We start from the raw sequence: 21,462 nt of genomic DNA on the forward strand, positions 1-21,462 counted from the left end.
TTTCATGCCACTTCAGGTGCCCAATAAGCAAGGTGCTGGTATGATCTCACGTCAGACAACAAAATTCATCTGAAGAAATTCACAAACATCTGTGACCAAGATGTATTCAAACCCATAGTACTTTTTCGTTGGAAAGTGGAGATGCAATCCATTCGATCAACATGGCCAACAGATGTTCGATGTGCTGTTCAAGTATAATTATTCGGTATACTTAATTCCATTTTACTGATAATTATTCGTACAAAATTTTCCACCTTGTAATTTTCCTTATTTGCTATCTTGATGGCTTATCTATATACCTTAGCCCATAGTAAGAGGTAAATAAGCCCCATACACGCTCACACGGTATCAGTTTTCATCCACTGATATGTTCCGAATATAAATTTTGAACTATTATTATTATTATTATTATTACTTAGGCTGACCATACGTCCCGTTATGAACAGGACAGTACCGTTTTTTTCATATTTCCCTGCCGTACCGTCGTTTTAATAAAAATGTCAGTTTTGTCGCGCTTATAATAAAAACAATAAATATAAATTATAAAATAAAAAATAAATCAGCTAACGCCTTTTATTCCCTTATAGGGAGTAGGCGAGGCCAATCATAAATTATTATTCATAATCTATAATCGTTTGTGGATCATTGACCCTCATAAAATCTAATTATGAGGCAGTTCGATACATGGAATAAAGAAAACATTCATGTATCTGATAGATGGGTACAGATTTTATCCGAAATGAGCGAAAAACGCCTAGACTTTCAAGACTTTTGTAATATTGTAGAGTTTATTCTTTGTCTTCCAGGAAGTACAACACTCGTTAAGAGAATATTTTCTGTTATGAACAGGATGTAGTCAAAGGAGAAATCTAGATTAAGTGTTGAGAGCTATGTTAGTTGTCAGAAAAAATTGTGAAAAGTTTTATGATAAAGTGTTGAAAGACCGAAATTTGCTGTTTAAGAGAAATATTCATGGTACGATCGTAATGAGATACAGTCCCCCTTTACATCTACCTAAATTTTGGTATGGGTTCTGTCACTGAAGAATAATGGTAAGCTCAATATGTTTATGTAATAAAACTTTTTTTTACCATCTTACTTTTTCATGAATACAGAATATTACATAATCCCCGTTTTTGCCATCCCAATGTCCCGTTTTTGTCTCAAGGAAATATGGTCAGCCTATTATTATTATTATTATTATTATTATTATTATTATTATTATTATTATTATTATTATTATTACGTGACTTCTCCATCTCTATTACTTAAAAATCATCTATTTCTATCCAACATACTGGTGTTTTCGCTACACGATTATTCGTGCCGTCACGACTGTTCAACACGTCATATTCGTTTTGATGTGTAATAGGCCTACTTATCATACTACGATTCACACAATACAGGTGGAGGGAAGAGCTTAGTATAAGGATTTATAAACACTGAATGTTCAATGTTTATAAATGAATATAAACACTGAAAATTATTTATTATTCTTGGTAGGTTTACTACTTTTTATAAGTTTTCCTCCTTTTTATGTATTTATTATTTATTTTAAAAATATAATAAAATAAATAAAAAGGTGAGGATATGCCTCTAAAAAGTTGTTACCAGCTATAAGAATATTAATAAAATTTATAAACAGAGAAAAAAAATGAATTAAAAAATATAATTAGTCTGTGTAGCCATGAGAAAATAATGTTTGCATCCATAGCCTCCCAAAGAAAGATTGTTTGATTCTAATTGCCGATTTGACGACCTTTTTTTAAAGTTCTTCTTCTTGTTCTTTTAGACCTGTTTCGGTCGATCTTTGGCACAGACATATAGGATTTTCTCCTGGAAACTTGAGTTGTTACTCTCTCAGCTGAAGTAAACAGACCATAAACTCACACCATTTCAGAAAATAATAAATGGTGTTAGGGTTAAGGACCACGAAACGGCAGTAGTTGTCTGCCGTATTTTCTCCCCAAATGCCAAATTAATCATTGATATTCTTGAGCCAGCTATCTGTGATTGGCTTAGGGTGGAATTAGCTTCCTCCCTCAGTTTCAAAAAGTTAGAGCTAAATGACCTTGCATGTAAAAATCTGCAACTGCCATTTATCTCCTTTTAGGGAATAAATGGCATTAGCAGATTTTTATAAAGGTAATATAAATGTTATAAATGAAAAAAGACATCATATCAATAACCCAAGAGCACTCATTCAGGTTACAAGATAATGGAACTTTGAATCCTTCGATTTTTATCATGATGAGAGCACTCTTTATATGGACTTTTTCAACTAAAGGTGAGTTGACCGATCTCATATGGAAGTAGTAGGATTTTTTCCGGGAACCTCATGTTTTTTCATCCGGCATACAGGCGAAGTTGCTAGAAGACACAAGAATTTTCTCAGAAAATTCTTGTGTCTTCTAGAAAGACCACCACCAACTGGTTGTAGTAGTTTATTCTGGCATACTAAAACTCTGTAATCTTTTGTGTTTGTAGTTGTTAATTGCAAATGGATTTTGAAGGCTATTGAAAAGTGCTTCTGATTGAAGGAGTCTGAAGACTCATCAGACTCTATAACTCCCAGTCTCCACCACTTAATTGATTGATTTAACAACTGCTGTCTGGATTTCATTTGTACTTAGTGTCCTAACGAATGCTTGATACATCACAATTTATTGCCATTGAATTCTCTCGTTGTAACATTTACATACTGCGCAACACTAAATATCGCTAATAAATCAATGTAATTCAGAGAAAATCGGCTGTAGTCTAGCAAATCAATGTTTATATCACGAACTTAGATAACATTATAATAACTGATGCGGTACAAAATATAACCAGTTCTTGTGTAAAGTTGTAAGGCGTATAAGAGTGAGAGAGTCTATAAATAGCCATTATGTAGTAATTATAATTCTCTACATATATGTTAACATTCTCTAATGTATGTGTGTCTGACCAAAGTATATGCTATTATCTTAATCCCTGATATTTGTGATAGAAATGCTATTTCACAATATATTATTCATTTGCAGTCTTGCCACTGAGTCAACAGGCCAAAAATGCGAATCTCAGTGGATAATGCTCTATGAATGCCTCTGGGTAAGGGATGAATTTCTTCGCCTGTGTAAGACCACCACCAACTGGTGGTTTGAAAAAGTTATATGTCTGATCACTAAAGCAGAGCTTCCAGATTATCTAGCCCACTCCCGATACTAATACTAATGTACTATTAGTGACAGCATAAATAAATGCGTGAAATTTACATAAATAAATAAATAGATAAATAAATAACTATGATTTTTAACCGTTCCTTCAAGAGGACAGTAGGACGTGTGACAGGTAACTGTCATAAGCCTACTGTCTTCTCGAAGAAACTGTCTATTCCTTAAAACCACTGTTCTAGATCCTGTTCATTGTGTGGTTTGTACAATGAGGCAGTCGAATGTTGAACTTAGATACTCGATTTATCTCGTTCTCTTTTTTTTTTTTTAATACAATTTTTTTTTCAGAAATAATATAATACGATATATTATTTATTAGCTCTGAGATAAATATATATATATATATTATCCATGCTCGACAAATATGCTCGCCCACTAGCTCGTGGCGAATACTGCAGACTGGACAACATGGAATATTAAAAAAATCGAAAAAACTTTTTAACTTTAAGAACACACAATGAAATTTAATGTAACTAATATAGTGAACTAATTAATATAACAATCAAACATAACAAATTATATTTTTCAAAAAATGTCAATGTTGTATTTTTATGTGGCCATTATATAGATTTAATGTTCTTTCCATTTTTATCATTAATTGGCATATTCTTCTTATAGGAATGGTTATCACACAAACGAAATGTTCTCCAAACAACGATTCTGCACTACTTATCAATTTGTGGAACTCCTATTGACTTACTGGGACATATCATTGAAAACCACCCAAATTGTCGCATTGATAAAATACAATATATCAAAAATATAAGCTTCACATCTATCTTATTTCAATTCCAAATATTACACATTGGGTCCAAAACCTAAAATACAATTTCTGAAGATTACAACCGCAAATTCAAACGAATTAGCTTATGGCAATTTGTATAACTGACGATTTCGATTATAAAGCGGGACATGTTAAAATTTTGAATCGCGCACAAAAGTGTCACGTGGTAGCACTCGGATAAAAGGAAAAGGCAGCACTAAGCGAATTGTGTTTGAAGGAAGGTCATTTTTGGAAGGAATACAGTTGGCAACGTGGATTTTTGTAATGTTTCAAAAACATCATCTAGATGATTTCACGCAGAGAAGAATTACTGGAAAGCTTGAAGAAGGCTGTAGAATTACTGATATTGCGAGAGAGTTTGGAATCTCACATAGCATCGTATCCAGGCTCTGGACATTGTTTTAAAGCAGTGGAATGTATTCTAGACGCTCGCTTGAAGGTTTCCCTGGCTCTACCATGGAGCATGAAGATAGATTTTTGGTTATAAGAGCAAAATGTAATTAACACACCATGGCAGGTCAGCTTGCATGTCGGCTCTATTCAAGCACACTATCTCGAGGAAATGTGGAAAAATGTCTGCGACAAGTATGCCTATAAGCCCGAAGGCCTGCAGTCTGTCCATTTATACAAAACTCATCATAGAGCTAGTTTTCAGTGGTGTTGCATCCATAAAAATTGAACAAGACACCAATGGGCTAATGAACTCTTTACAGATGAAAGTAGTTTTAGTCTTTCCTCCAATTGTAGACAACACCTGATATGGCGCTAAAGTAGTATGCTTAAAATCACGAGAATGTTCTCGACATTGAAAGATACAGTGGTGCTGGGGTCATGGTGTGAGGAGACATTATGCTTAATAGATGTACCGAGCTAAAAGTGCTGGGAGAAAATGACTATAACTGATGAACAATATTGCAACTAAGTTCCTTTGTTTCGTGGTGCTGTAGGCGAATAATTCATATTTAAAGATTACTCCAGGAGTATATCCACTGCTCACACACGAGCAGTGGATATACTCCTGGAGACCGAGGATAGTAATCGAATCAAGTGGCCAGCACGCTGCCCAAATTTCAATCCCATGGAACATATTTGAGACGCAATAGGGAGACACACTGCAGAGCGAAATTCCCTTCCAGAAAACAAACAAGTTCTTATCCTGCGATGGAACTGCGATGGGACATGCTTCATACTGAAATGTCTCTCCGCATACTTTTCTGTAAGCACTAACATTAATTCCTTAACTACGTATTGTATTGTAATTTAATTTGAACGAAATTTATAACACATTTTTGTGTAACATCATTTACTAGTACGCTGGCAATAAATTTATCTCTACATTTGGCTGTATTCATGAACATTTTTTCATATACGAGTACAGATAAAAATGTAGTTCGTCATAACTTTAGGACACTAATCTATTAACTTCAATGGATACTTCGCATCCGTTAAATTAAATAACTATCGAAGGGACTTGAAAGAGTACATTTTCACGGAGCTAAATTTTTCATTGAAGAAGGTATAAATCAGGCGTTCCCAACCCTATGCCCGCGAACACCATGGCGCCCGTTGACCAATTTGTGTGTGCTCGCCGCTGTTCAACCGTGTGCAGTATAATTTGAAATAATCACGTGCACATCACACAACAATTCATGGCATGCTATGACGCATGCGTTAATGACACATGAAGAGTATTAAATGCATACAATGTAAAGTAGACGGGCATTAGAAGTTGTTCACTATCTGTTGCTAGTTATATGTACATAATTTTAACGGTGTCTTGTACTTAAATTTTTGAAATATTTTGATTTTTAATCCTAAAATGAGTGAATCAAGTAAAAGACAACTTAATTTTAACATTGACTGGGAGGAAACATATTGTTTCGTTAATTTTAAAGATAATTGTGTTTGTTTGTTATGCAACAGTAGCGTTGCAATTCCGAAAAAATAGATGGCGCCCGTCACCCTATCGGTATTTTAGAATGTGCTCTAGGAAACAAAAAAGGTTGGGAATCTCTGGTATAGATGCTTATTACAAAAAAACAATTTTTTTTACAATAACAAATGCTATTGTAATTTTTTCCCCTATCAATCATTGTTCTCATACTATAACAGACAATAATACGATTGTCAGCGGTTAGGGCTACAGAAGGCGGATTTATTTTTTCATCTTTATGTTCGACGAAAGAAAGCAAATCTAATAAAAATAATTATTACGCTTCTTAAGTAACTCGAAAAATTCCTCTAAGAAATGTGCTTCCAAGTAACAATCTCATTTCGAAATAAGATTAAATTGCGATTACGTTTCTCATTACATTTACAAAATATACATATTTTGTATAGTTAATTGAGCATTTTTGAATATGCACGTAATGCAAAAACAAACCTTTATTACGAATTATTATAAAGATACCAAAGCAACTATCAAATTTAATAAAATGAAAACAGACAAATTCAAAATATAAAAAGGAGTCATGCAGGGTTGCCCACTCTAACCAGATTTATTTAATATCTATCAAGAAGAAATATGAAAATCCATAGTTTTCTGTGGAAGTACTAGTGGTGGTAGTCGGCGGTAGATGGCGATGGTGTTAGATCATGAAGGTTGGTGGAGTAGTGAGACGAGGAGTTGTAGAGTAGATGCCCTCCCTCGATGAGTCTTTGGACTCCCTGGAGGTGTGCTATAATAATAATAATAATAATAATAATAATAATAATAATAATAATAATAATTAAGCTTGGGAAAATTTCTTTCCTCAGTTGCTACACTAACAGGAATTGTTAACAATATCCGTAGGGCGGTGGTTATGTTGGGGATAACGTTCTACAAGATTTTGGTTATATATATATATATATATGATAAAATTTGATGAGGACCACTTTTCTTTTGTATTATTTTTGGAAGAATTTTTAATTGTTCAAATAAATCTATTGCATCTACATCAGATGCTGTAAAATATCTTGTTGACGGAATACAGCGCCTAGTGAGGCAGGCTACCTCTATGTTACACCCTATCGACGGTACTGACAGTAATTTACAAGATTGAGATATGTGATGAACAATCCTTCACGAATGACTGAGAAGTGAAAGCAGGGCACGAAACAGACAGCAATGGCAGGCCTGTATAGATAGAGCATTTATGAAGAAGTGCATATGATTGGTATGGTATTAACAAACGACCCAGCGATTGAAAGATAAAAACAAGCCGACAATTGAGTTGAAATATCCATCACAACATTCACTATATATATATTTCTTAGTTTTAACAAGTTTACGAATTTTAACACGGTCGATTAAATTTTATGGCTGCTGTTTGAGCTGGGGGGAGGGCTACCGGCAAACATCAAATTTTTAGCTAGATACTGTGTTTGCCAGTGTAACATATGGTTTTGCTTGAGTCTATACAGCAGTTTCTGTGGGAAGGAGATCTGTGATTCATTGGTTAGTGCCGTTTTTATCCCAGTTGTCTCTGATCGCACTATTTGTTGAGAAATATATTACACAGACTGCAAATGTCTCTGTATCTTGTTCAGTGATACAATAAATCTACTTATTTTCCTTGCGTGTGTAGTCACTATTGGCTACTGAGGAGGGCGTGTGGTTTACCACGGGGAGTAAGTTATTATCGCCCTGATGTAAACGTGCTTAAACTTTTTTCCTGTGCGAGGAGGTATACGCGAAACTTTTTAATTTCTTTTTTAGTAAAGTAAATTCAGGGTACGAGTTATTATTACTATTATTATTACTATTATTACGGGCAACTCCAGGGAGTCATTAGACTCATCGAGGGAGGCCCCAAATCATATTCATCACAACTATCTGACATTCATACAGTATCTATCATACCTCGCCTTAAACTCATTCACTGTCACAGCATCCACTACAGACTCAGGGAGCGCATTCCACTCATTCACTACTCTAAAAGTAAAGAACCCAGCTCTAACACCTTTACTAACCACACTTTTGCCCAGTTTCCATGGATGTCCCCTAGTCCTCCCACAACCAGCCCTGTTCTCAAAAATATCTTCTGAATTAATTTTATAGAAACCCTTCAGTAATTTGAATGTCTCAATCATATCTCCCCTCCTCCGCCTATCAACCAATTTTTGCAACCCACAAATCCTCAACCTGTTCTCATACGGTTCATTCCACAGACCTGCTATCATCTTGGTCACTCGCCTCTGGATCCTCTCCACATCCTCCCCATCAAGAAGAAACCTAGGTGACCAAATCTGAGCACAGTAGTCTAGATGGGGTCTTATCAAGGCTCGATAGAGAGGAACAATAACCTGCTTGTCTCTGCTTGTCAACGTATTCTTCAGCAACCAAGTGATTTGATGAGCTGTTTTGGTCACTTTTGCAATGTGTCCCCTAAATTTCAATTCCTTATCCACCAACACTCCTAAATCTCGTGCCTCATCAATTTCCTGGAGCAGGGTTCCACCAATGCAGTAAACTGCCGCCAATCTTTTCACCCCAAAATGCATAACCTTACATTTTGCCACATTAAACTGGCATCCATTCTCCTTAGCCCAGACCTCCAATCTATCCAAATCATCCTGCAAAATTTTGACGTCATCTGCATTCACTATTGCCCTACCCAACTTCGCATCATCCGCAAACAAATGAACTGTTCCTCTCAGATCATTTCCTATATCATTTATGAACAAATTAAACAGTAGTGGTCCAAGAACAGATCCTTGTGGCACACCACTAGTCACAGGCCGTCTTGTGGACTCTACTCCCGAGTAAACCACTCTCTGATATCTCTCCGTCAACCACCCTCCTATCCATCTCACCAACCCTATGTCCATTCCCATATGCTGCAATTTACTGATTAGAATTCCATGTGGAATCCTGTCAAAGGCCTTGGCAAGGTCCAGTAGAATCACCGTAAACCCATTACCCTTATCCAGTTCAGCCGTCACTGTGTTATAATACGTGAGCAAGTTACTGAGGCATGACCTACCCTTCACAAAACCATGCTGTCCCCGATACAGTATCCCATTTTCTTCAATCCAATCTTGTATTTTCCTTTTGACTATTTTCTCTAAGACCTTGACAATGATTCCTGATATGCTAATCGGTCGGTAATTTACAACAGCAGTCTTGGAACCACCTTTATACGGCACTAAGCAATGAATCACGAGTTATATTCGAGTAAATACGGTAATTCAAATATGGATAAGTATTGATACCTTCTTTAAACGGAAAAATATCTCGGATGACAGTAATAATACAAAATGAGTTTGTAATGACAGTTTGTATGTAGTTTCTGAAGAGAAAGATGTTCTAACGAATTAACAGAACACAGAATTCCCATCAGTCGCAATGCGATAATATTAATACGTTGAACGAAAGGAAAGATTTGCCGACTTGCTGGACACGCGACCAGTGGATAGCATTCAAAGGTAAATAGAATTAGTTATTTTGTAAGGATTTGGGGTGTATAACATGTACAGAGGGTACAGACCCTAGTGCAAGTTTTTCACATCAGAATATTCACTTAGCATAGATTTCCTATACATCATTGCACAGTTTCTTTACACATGCAGCTCATGATGGAAATCGAGATAGTAAAGAAAGAGCCACATTTCAAGGGCTAGCCGGTAAACTTGAAGAAATACTTCATAAACTATTTAGGAATAATGATGGATGCGTTATCTAGGCTTTCTAGCCTTTCAGAATCTTTGCAAAAACAAATTTTGACGTTACCTAGAGCAAACGAATTCCTGCACAGAACAAGAGAAATATTTAAGTCACGAAGAGAGAGGAGATAAGCCCCGACATTTTTGTGCACTTTCCTGTATATTTCACTAGTTATATTTCAAATTTGATTTACTGATATGACTAAACCCATATGCTTGTCTATCTTAAATTGAATTATCTTTTAATATGTTAGAAGTTAATCAAAAATCATCAGCTAACGCCTATTTGTTCCCGTATAGGGAGTAGGCAGGGGCCGCTTACCCTATCTAACTTTCGGAGACTGAGTTAGCAATTCAATCTCCACTGGTAACCAATCAGAGAGATAGCTGGCCCAAGGCTATCACTGATTCATCGGTATGCAGTGAAGAAGGCGGCAAGCTAGTGCCGCCATCTCATGGTCCCTAACCCTAACACAATATTTTTAATGTCTGAAAATAGTGTGGGTTTGAAGGTCGATTTTCTTGAGTTTCCGGGAGAAAAAACCCCCTAGCCTGTGCCAGAGATTGACTATGTACATGTTTATATTATACTTTTTCAGAACTTGGCTGACTATTATGCTAGGGGGAAGGGCATCAAAGTCTTTGAAACATAAAACTAAACTACAATCTCCATTATTACAATCTCCACAAGGCTACAACCAATTATAGTATAATGCAATTAGTATATAGGTAGTTATACAGCTTAATGAGAAAGTATATTATATGTGTTTCTTTTGTTTATGTATATTTATTTTATTTCTTCGCATTCTACAAGAAGTTTTATATGGTTTTGTTTTAAGTTTTGTATTTATGGTAGGTCTTTTATTTCTATGATCTGCAGTTGTTCTTCAAATTATGAGATGACACCCATTTGCCGCCATTGGTGTTTGGTTATTTTGTTTCTGTTTATGGTATCTGTGATTGTGTCTTTTAATATGTTGTGTATTTTCCTGAGTATGTCTGGTCCTGTTTCCCTTCCATAAATTTTGTCGCATCTGTATGCCCATATCGAGTACATGGTTGTTATGATGATGATTGCTTTAGTTGTGTTAATGGTACCTTCTTTTAACCAGAATAATGTGTGTTCTGTTATGGGTTCTTTGTGTTTTATGAGTGTTTGAAAAGTATTCCATATTTGGGAGGTATGTGTGCAGCTTTAGGTCTCATCTTCAGAAATTGGTTTATCCCTATGTATTTATTAATAAAGTTGTAACTTTCCGCGATCTCGTGGAACATTTTTGATGTTTTACCACTCGAATGCGGAAGGGAACATATTACTTTGTCGGGCATTATCTTCTGCATATAGTATAGTATATATATGTGTTCCACACTTTTTTCTCTGTGTAAACTCTCTCCATGATTTTCGCTCTCGCACGTACAGTTTTTAGGTGGACGTTTATTAAGCCAAGTGCTCCAGCCTCAATGTCGTGGAATATTGTGGATCCTCTAATGGGCTCTTATCGGGATCCCCAGATGAATTTTGCGCACTTTCTGTGTATTCTGTCTACTTCTTTACCGTTATAGTTGAAGTTGTTTATGAGGTACCATATCTTTGAGAGTAAGTATTGATTGCAAATTTTAGCTTTACTTCGTAGTGATACTTGTCTATGTCACATCTCTGTAATCGTATTGATTATTTTTATGTGCAAGCTCCCATTGTGTGTTGTGTTGGATTTGTTCCCCTATGATGATCCCCAGAAGTGGTAAGTGGTCGTTTAATTTTATGCCGTTCGGCATGGGTGGCCTGTTTGCCCACCTGCCGAAGAACATCGCATGGCATTTTTGCAAGTTTACTTTAAGTGCTGATGCTGTTTCAAATTTTTTAACTATGTTGTAAGCGAGTGTGAAGGACTCGGCGCTAGTTACGGTTAGTGTCACATCGTCGGCGTAAGCGAGCACTTTTGTTTTTCCTTCACCTCCTATGTGAGTGCCCGCTATGCCAGGATGTTTTGATATTTCTTGTAAAACCGGTTCTGGAGAGGCTGTCTCCCTGTCTGACCGAGCATTTAAGTTTGACCGGCGCAGACAGTTTTTTGTTTATAATCAGGCGTGACTCTGCTGTGGTGTAGATATTTGAGATCAGATTTTGAAATTTTTTCCCAAACTCTGCGGCTTTGATGACTTCATTTAAGTAAAGATGATTTACTGAGTCAAAGGCCTTTTCAATGTCGAGAGTAGGCATGGCTGTTGTGTTGCCTGGTAGTGCTCGTATATACTGTACATCGAATTTGTAGGATAGTATCCTCTAGTTTTCGGCCTTTTATTCCGCAGGTTTGGGATTTGGATATGATCTTGTGTATGTGTCTGTGCACTCTTTCAGAAATAATTTTAGTTAAATTTTTTTGGTCCATATTGAGAAGTGTGATTCTTCTCCATTGTGCCTCTTCGTTGTTGGTCTGTGAGGCTTGGTAGTTGTTTCAAGAAGTGTTGTGTTTCTGTTTCATCATATTCTTTTTCAGAGAATGCATTTGTGTACTGTGAGTGGAAGAATCGATGCATCTCCTTCGATTTCTTTCCCCTCGTATGTTATTTTATTAAATGTCGCTTTTTTTTTTTTTTTTTTTTTTTGTTCTTCAAAGAGCCACGCAGCTTTAGTTCTTCCTTCATCTTGTTCCATTATTTTCATTCTAGCGCGAACCCAGGCCCCTTCACCCTCTTTTTTTCAATTTGTATCAGTTTCGCTTTGTATGCTTTAATTGCTATTTTATTTTCTGGGAGTGTTTTCTGTCTGTGTTGTATCTCTATATTAGTTCTTTGATTATGTTTAGTTTTTCTTTGTTTGTGTTGCATTTTTTTTTTCCTTATCTTTATGGCGGCTTTTTTTACTTGCATTTTTAATTTGTTCCATGCCTCCATTGAATTTGTTATTTTTTTTTATATCATGTAGTATTTGTTTAATTTCCGATGCAAATTTATCTCTGTTAATAATGGTGTTATTTAATTTCCATAGCGGGTAATTTCTGTTTGTGTATGCGTTGCTGTCTAAGGTCTCACGGGACAGTTTGAACTTGACCAAATGGTGGTCACTAAAAGTTAGTGGTGCGTGGCAAACTTCCTTTACTTCAGATGCTGGCTTATGTATATTCTGTCTAGCTGCGAGGTATTGGTGGGAGAAAAGTATGTATATTCCCTCCGTGTAGGATATAGTATGCGAAATGTGTCATTTATAAGACATCGCTGAATTATGTGTGTGAAGTAATTTTTTTCGATTTCTTTCCCCTCGTATGTTATTTTATTAAATGTCGCTTTTTTTTTTTTTTTTTTTTTTTTTTTTTTTTTTTTTTAAGCCCGTGTAGCTCGGTGGATGTGGCGTTTGCACACCACCGCGCTAGGCCGCACGAAGGAAGTCTTGGTTTCGAGTCTAGTCGGCGACTAGAGGAAATTTTTCTAAGCCTTTTTTCGACCGGTTCCCGAGTTAGTCGATCTCTGGCACGGGCAAGCAGGTTTTTCCTCCCGGAAACTCGGGTTTTTCGTCCTGTAAATTCAAGAAAATCGACCGTAGAACCCACATTATTTCAGACATTAAATGTTAGGGTTAGAGACCACGAGATGGCGGCACATTTGAGCCGTCTCTCTTCACTGCGTACCGCTTAATTAGTGATAGCCTTGGGCCATCTGTCTCTGATTGGGTACCAGTGGAGATTGAACTGCCCACTCAGCCTCCAAAAGTTAGATAGGGCTAAATGGCCTCGCCTACTCCCGTATATACGGGAATAAAAAGGCGTTAGCTGATTTTTTTTTTTTTTTTTTGAAGTAATTTTTTTAAAAATGTTTTTAATTTCTCTGTCTAATTTGTCATTTTATATGGAGTTCATATCACCGGCGGCTATGATATTTTTTATGTTTATCATTTTATTTTCAAGTGTATCCCAGAAATGTTTTTTGTAGTTGTGTTCAGTTGGGCCGTATATGTTGATTAACGATACTATTTGGTCTCCCCAGGCTATTTCAACCTCGAGCGCTCTGTGTTCTATTATGGTGCTGTGTGATATTATTTGTATGTTGCTTCTTTTTCTGATGAGTGTTGATAAACCAGCAATCCCATTACCTTGTGCTGGCTCGCCAACGATGTAGCAATGAGACTGTAGGCTTCTGTGAAATTTTCTTTCTGTTTCTGAGTCTGTATGTAGTCTTGTGTCTTGTAGCATTACAATGTCTGTGTTGTTCTGATGTATCGTGTTTCTTAATAATTTCTGTGACTTCTTGCTGTTTAACCCATTGCAATTAATGCTCACTATATTGATTGGTTTATTCATTTTTTTTTTTTTGACATTAGCAGATCTTTCCTCTCTGAGATTTTACTTTATCTTTATCTCTTTTTCCTTTTACGCTAGGCGTAAATTTCATTTTGTTCCTTCTCACTGGGGTGAATGCATTTGGGCTTTTTTTGTTTTCCCTCAGATTTTCCGGACTTGTAGGCTGCTTTTCATCATTCTTCTTGACATGTTCTTTTTTTTTTTCTGCAATGTCCTCTCTACAGTTTTGTTTCTGAGAGGATATGCAAGGTGGTTCCTCTTTTTGCACTTTATCTTCATCCTTTTCAGTATTTTCCTTATTTTCTGCGATGTCCTCTCTATCTTCTTCAGAAGTTGCACAGGGTGTTCCCTCTTCTTGCAGCTTGCTAGATTTTGGTGGTACTTTTTTTGCTATTTTCGGAGGTATTTTCCTGGTTTAGTTCTAAGCAGGCGCTATTATCTTGAACATCGTCTGCTTTTTCTAGCTCATTTTGTATGTTTGGCTGGTCCACGGCCGTTCGTTTTGCTAACATGGAAGCGTATGTCTGCCCAGGACATTCTTTCATGTTATGGCCAATTCGATTACACTGCTCACATTTCGATGCATTGCAGTCTTTTCTTAAATGGCCAATCTTTCTGCACCAAAAGCATGCAGGGGACGTCCTGGGATGATGACTAATCCCGACATTTTTTGTACCTTTATAACATAAGGTATTTCTTCTGTTTTGATCCCTTCATTCAGTGTGATGGTTACCTTTCTTTTATTAGAAAGGACATGTGCCCACTCTTTGTCCCTGGTGTTACTGGTTACTTGTTCAATGCACTTGATTTTTCCAAATTTCTCAAAGTGCATCGACACAAGTCTGTTTGGGATTTGGGGGGTAACCAGTGTATGATAATATCAATTTTACGATTTTTGGCAATGGGTATAATTTTACATTTTAGTTTACAGACATCTAGTTCTTTAAGATTTACAAATGACTCTTTTACAGTAATGGACTTAAAACTAATAACAAAAATATAATTAAATTTGAGGACACCGAGGTGCCAAACATTGGAGCCTCTTACCTTGGTTTTGAGGCTTTTAATTATGTCTTCCTCGGTGTATGGGGCGCCATTTAGGTCGCACTGTAGTATGTAGGCTTTAGTCCAATCTAGCTCTTCAGTAGGTTTATAGATGACAAGATATCCATGTTGGTTTCCATGGAAGGGCTTGTAGGTTTTTCCAATGAAGTTTTCTTCTGACCGTTTATTTGGCCGAACTTCTCATTAGCAGCGGCCATACCATGTACCCGCGACATTAGGCATCTTTCCAGGAAGGATGCGATTAGCGATCGCGAGGCGTTAGCATATATAATCGGCTTACGCCGCACCCACTTATTATAGAAAGCACTAAACACTCAAAACGAGGAGCTCCACTAAACACGTCTGCTGTGGTCAGACTCCAAGCAACACAGACGGAGCTTACTATGAGTTGCCTCAGTTTGCACTACTAAATGGGTCAGATACTGCACTATCCAGGTATTTGCTTACGCTTGGAATCGCCGAACTTTATATAGTTTGTATATTCGGCATGAAACTCTTTGAGTTTCTTATTCGGCTAAGAAACAATTTGGGACGTAATATCCCTTAACTTAAATAAATAAATTATATTAAAAAATGTTGCGACAATCTAGCAATAGCCTCACATTTATGATCCTTACTTTAAGGGCTCAGGACCTTATTTGTTTAGAATTTAATCACTGGATGATAGACTGCATTAAGTAATGGATTCCATATAAATTTAATGTGAAGCTTTTTGATTTTCACTAATACTGCAATTATTTAATACTTTTCATGGTTAGCGATGGAAAAGTCAGCTAAAGAGTTGACAAGGTGTAGGCGGAAGGATTCGCAAATATGTCGCCCACACAAAGAGAACTAAATCTCCTAGACCCTAGCCTCTATAATTATTGTCTCCTTACATCGGTGTTTCTCAACGTGGAGCGTATACGCCCCACAGGGGGCAATTTGAATATTTGGGGGGGAAATTAGAAAATGTACATGTTTATATTATGCTTTTTCAGAACTTGGCTGACTATTATGCTGGGGGGGGGCATCAAAGTCTTTGAGACGTTGAGGTGGGGCATGATCCAAAAAAGGTTGAGAAACACTGCCTTACATCATACATTAGGACTTTCTTCCTAGGCACAAGTGTCACCAGAATAATTATTCATTTGCTAATTGGAGGAAATCGTCTTTTACAAGCTCAAGCAGAAATCTGCTTCTGTTCTTGATCATGCAGAAAATCTGTTTTTGCCTTTCCCGTAAATCGGAGAGCACCATTTCTACACTTTTAATTATGTGTAACACACACCCACACAAGTAACTTAGCCTCTTATCAACCCAGCCGATGTATATATTAAATTGACAAAGGAAAAGTATAAAGTTGATAAATTTGTACCTTTCCGAAAATTGAGAATAATCCACATGATAAACAAAAGCTACAGTGATAAACTTATAAATTCGATTATTTGTTTTATTTGCTCGAATAACGTCGAATTATTTGTAATGCAGTGAGAGAGTTGGCAAAATTATTTGTTCTAGTACCCTAGATGGATAAATGATGTGAAATTTCATTTAAAGTTATGTTTTAAATATCAAGTTGTCACTGGATCAATTCTAAAAAGATTTCTAGGGCATTCTGAGGGGCAAAAGAGTCAAACACACACACACACACACAAATATTACAGATACTAGATGTTTCAAGAAAAATAATTTTATTGCTTCTACATCTTCGGTTACAGCAATTAAGACATACTTCGACAGCGGGATTAAAAACCCGAGTTTCCGGGAGAAAAAACCTGCTATCTCCGTATGAGATCGGTTAACTCACAATGAAGGAAACCTCTATAAACAATCATCCCGTCACGAGTAAAAATGAAATTAAGTCTTGTCCGGTAGAAGGACACAATAGACGGTCAATCATCCAACTGCTTTATGAAGACTTGCATTCTGAAAGCAGCTACAAAAATATCGCCTTTTGTACTTGAGTAGAATCTTCTGAATTAGGCAGTTGAAACTCTTCCATGTTTTACAACAAATCTCTCTCTCTGTTACCTATATAAAAAAAGGAAAAGAATTCATTATTCAACCGGATCTTTAGACGAGATTTCCCTTTCGGAAGGACACCAGCACGAACAATGAGTGTTACCGTTTCCTCCCCCTCCTAACGGGCAAGCATATGCTGCGCTGGTGGCCCCACCCCATCGTTCGGATCCGGTTGTGCTGATCACTACTCAACTTAACCTAATTTACGTAACTAATTGGCTCGTGGCTGCCAGCTCAGAAGAGCGGCTCTACATGGCCTGTAACACTGTGACGAACCCCTTCTGGATGGACGCGCAGCATTTCAACTACGCAAGACGTTGTGTAGGAACAATCACCGTATCCTCCAACTCCTAACGATGAGAGTTCGACTACAGCAAGGTACCCTTCAGTTAAAAGCCAACACGCCCATCGTTCATCACATTTTGGGCTTCTCAACGAATGAGAATGATCACCTTGAAACCAACAAAAACAAAACCAAATACCTGAAAATGATAATAATAAAAGAAAACCCATTCTGAAACCAATGTTGAATTTCCTCCATCAAAGGGAAAATAAAAACTAGATGAATAAATAAACACTGTCATTAAGAATAACATATAAAATTAGCTTTGTATTGCATTTTACACTCGCCGCTCGTAACACCATTCATTCGCATGCAAGTTACCAATTTAACATCGATCTGATCTTTTCCTCTTTTTGTCAACTTCTGTAAATTCACTTGTGACATCGCAAATATACTTATCGAAGACGCAGCGTTCTATCTTCCGACTAAAGAACTAATCTTGGTAAATGTGGTGTTCACTTTGTAATCTCAGCGAAAGAACCCACCATTGTATTGGTTCTTTTGTTGTGAAAGTGAATTTCAGCTTTCCTATCAACAATGGAAAGCATCCTAACTGAGACATTTGCTGTTGAACCAACGATTGTGATTCTTCATTGTTTAATACAGTTTGCCTCTATGAAATAAATAAATATGAAATAAATAAAACTAGGACTCAAAATATAAAGAGCCAATAGGCTTCATTTCGGGGATATAAACATTATTTAAATTAAGGGGATATCCAATCTTTGAGTTTCTTATTCGGTTTTAAAACAATGTGGGATTTAATATCCCCTTAATTTAAATAATGTTTATATCGCTGAAATGAAGCCTATTGGCTCTTTATATTTTAAGTAACTTAATGGGTGCACCTGTTTGACAACTCGTATAGCAGAGTATATAAGTTCTTTTCGCTATACCCTTTGGTATTAATTTGGTCTAGCTACTCACTGATGAAGCCTCAAAAAAGACTGAATCCGGTCTGGGTAGTGACCTCCTGCCATAATGTAATAACAGCATACATTTCCTAGGAAATGTGTTTTTACATTATGGAAAATACCAAGAATAGCGATCAGAACTTTACCACCTTCGCTGCGAGTTGCCCGGTATTGTACTACGTACTAGGACTACTTGCATTAGCTCACGCTAGTAATCGCCGATATTTTTATAGTTTACTATACTATATTCGGCATGAAACTGTTTCCAACCTTTGAGTTTCTTATTCGGTTTTAAAACAATGTGGGATTTAATATCCCCTTAATTTAAATAAAGCTAGGACTGATTTTAAGATGAATGGTACATAATGTTTCTGTGAAGGGTGGAAGTGAAAACGAAGGGTGATCAAGAATGATCTGTGTTTTATTTCTCATGGTTGTGTTTCTACTTCCACATGATGCTATGGGCAGTAGAAACGTAATTCCCCCCCCCCTCATTTTAGATTAGTCGAAAGCACAACTGTGCTTAATATTTTTCAATCTTCTGCTCAAAGCTTCCGTTTTCAGTGTGTTCTTACAGCTGTTTACAAAAAGAAAATAAGGATGTTAAAAACTGGTTTGAATCTCGTTTCTAAAACTCAAGGAATACACACATATTTTGACTAAAGGCAAGTTCTGGGCCGTCGCCGAATTAGATCGCGTCCTGAGGCAAACAATTAAATATCGCCCCTGATCGATTATAAGACATTGTTAACAATATCCCTAGGGTGGTGGTTACGTTGGGATAAATTTCTACAAGATTTTGGTTTTATATATATATATATATATATGTTAAAATTTAGTGAGGATCACTTTTCTCTTGTATTTTTGAGAAAATTTTTAATTCTTCAAATGAATCTATTGCATCCACATCAGATGCAAAATATCTTGTTGCCCTAATACGGCTGAACGAGCGCCCTTAATTAAGCGGCGCCGTGAGACAAGCTGCGTTTATGCTACACGCTGTCGACGGTACTGAATGGAATCATTGGAGGAAGACGATCAAGAGGTAGAACAAAAAGAACTTTGCCGCAGTCTTTGAAGGAAAGTAACAATTATCAAACTTCTGAGATGACAGAAATGGCAAAGATTTGCACATGGGGGGGGGGAACTCAACTTGTCATCTCACGAATTAGAAAGAAGAATTCGAAAATGAGTTCATAAGATATCCGTTGATTTTGTTAATAACATGGAATATGTTAACATCTGGAAGAACACAGATCGCAGGGAAAAGCCCCAATTTATTGCTCTGCCACAAGTATTATTTTGCTTCTTATTGAACCATTTCATTTAAAGCTTATTACTAAATTGACATTTTTTATATAAAAAAAAATTCATATCACAACAAACGTTTATTGACATCTGCAATAAAAGAATATTATTTTATTCAAGACTAGTAAGCGCGGGTCGGGGAGGTTTTGACACCCCCTTTTGGTGGTAAATGATTTTCTTCTACGACCTGAAGACGTTTAAAAATATCCGTGCCGCAGTGGGATTCGTAGCAAAAACTTTTATTTGAAGAGCAGAGATTTTCCCAACCAGGCTGCTAAATGTTATTGCAATAATGGGACGTCTTATGACGTTTTCTGGCCAAGCTTGCTTTGAAGCAAAGGCGACCAGAGGACATGGCACAACAGATAAAAGAAACTCAAATTTTGAGAGCACGAAATTTGGAAATGTCAGTGTTTATTGGTTTTTACATAAACTTTCGAGATTCGTTACTTACTGAAAAATAGTTTCACATCCGCAAATGACATGTTCTTTTATTATATAATAAAATAACATATATCGCAGTAAATAATGATAGGTATAAAATTGCTCAATTCGAAGTCCGTGAAATAGCAGCGCCATCTACTGACGGAACTTAATTTAAAAGAATAACGACTTTCATAAATAATAAAGAAAGTATGGGTATTTTTTACGATCACGGTTCGTATGAAAAGCGAGCATGTTGAAATTGGTTTCATGGAAAATGTGGTTTAATAAAAACTATAAAATGTGCAATCAATTTCGTATTTTTTAAGAAAGGAATAAGGACGGGCATTTAGATTTAATGACTAGAAAGCCCAAATACGGAAAAATTCAAATTTCTTGCTGGTGGTTATAGACGCTGTCTAGCTGTATTTACCTCTAAATGCCTACCCTTATTATCTCCTTGTAAAAAAAAAAAAAAAAAAAAAAAAAATATATATATATATATATATATATATATATATATAAAATAAGTTTAATGACTATTACCGAGAGAAAAGATGGCAAGATATATTTAACAATATACTACTAGTTTCGTTACAAGAACATCATCAGGTATCATACTCAAAGAAGTATATAAAAAACTACAGAGACTTAACATTGTACTAACAGAACAAGTGAAAAACAGTAGCATGTTTGAAAAAATGCAAGTATGAGTTCCATACAAACGAATACTACGCGCTGTCGCGAGTGCGCCAGTACTGAACAGAAGCAACGTGTGCGTCCGAGAGATTGTAACTTAGGCTGTTATTGATATGAGAGGAATCTAGAGAAATTTCTCTTGATTCAACAATCTTTCTTTCCAGTTCATCGTAGCACACATGGATATTAGCAGTTTGAGTCCAGTTTACAATGTGCTGGCGGCCTTCGTCTGAGTTAGCAGAAAAGAGAACGTGGCTAGAGAGAGCGCTAGCTCTAGTCCTGTTATAGGAGATATCTCTACGGTGTTCATCCAAACGTAGAAGGATGGATTTAGCAGTCTGTCCATAATATGGCTTTCCGCAATCACATAAAATCTTGTAGACTCCTGGAAACTGAGTAGGAAGATGTTTCTGTTTATATTGGCAAAGTAATGAACGAAGTTTTGGAAGCGTAGTGTAGCACGTTTTGAAGTTAAATTTCTTGAGAATGTTAGCCAGTTTTGGTGAAAGAGAGCTGATGTAAGGTAAGGAGATGAAGGCTCTTGGGAGAGGGGGATCTTCAGCAGTAGTTGAGTGCCTGGGGGAAAGAAATTTGTCAATCTTCTTTGGAGAGAAGCCATTGTTGATAAACGTTTTTTTAAGAAAACTGAGTTCATTTATAATTTCTGTTTCTTCTGTAAGTAATGATTTGGCTCGGTGGGCTAAAGTGGAAATAATACCACATTTTTGTGGGGGATAATGATGGGAGGAAGCATGAAGGTATCTGTATA

The 21,462-nt window shown here is 36.5% G+C and overlaps 1 long non-coding RNA gene across 3 annotated transcripts in view; it reads left to right on the forward strand.

The window, feature by feature from the left end:
• LOC150109514 (uncharacterized) overlaps positions 1-21,462 on the forward strand; it is a 74,833-nt gene that overhangs the window by 26,711 nt on the left and 26,660 nt on the right. Inside the window, exon 3 of one of the 3 annotated variants that reach the window (XR_016550412.1) lies at positions 3,024-3,090. The exons of 1 other annotated variant lie outside the window; for it this stretch is intronic. This is a non-coding gene — a long non-coding RNA (uncharacterized LOC150109514). Of the gene's footprint in view, positions 1-3,023; positions 3,347-21,462 lie in introns of those variants that run through there. One more of the 3 variants, XR_016550410.1, reaches the window with a different exon arrangement.

Source organism: Typopeltis vanoorti, chromosome 2, assembly GCF_054136105.1.
Source record: "Typopeltis vanoorti isolate ZY-2024b chromosome 2, IOZ_Tvanoo_1.0, whole genome shotgun sequence".
In the NCBI taxonomy this organism is placed as follows: Eukaryota; Metazoa; Arthropoda; class Arachnida; order Uropygi; family Thelyphonidae; genus Typopeltis; species Typopeltis vanoorti.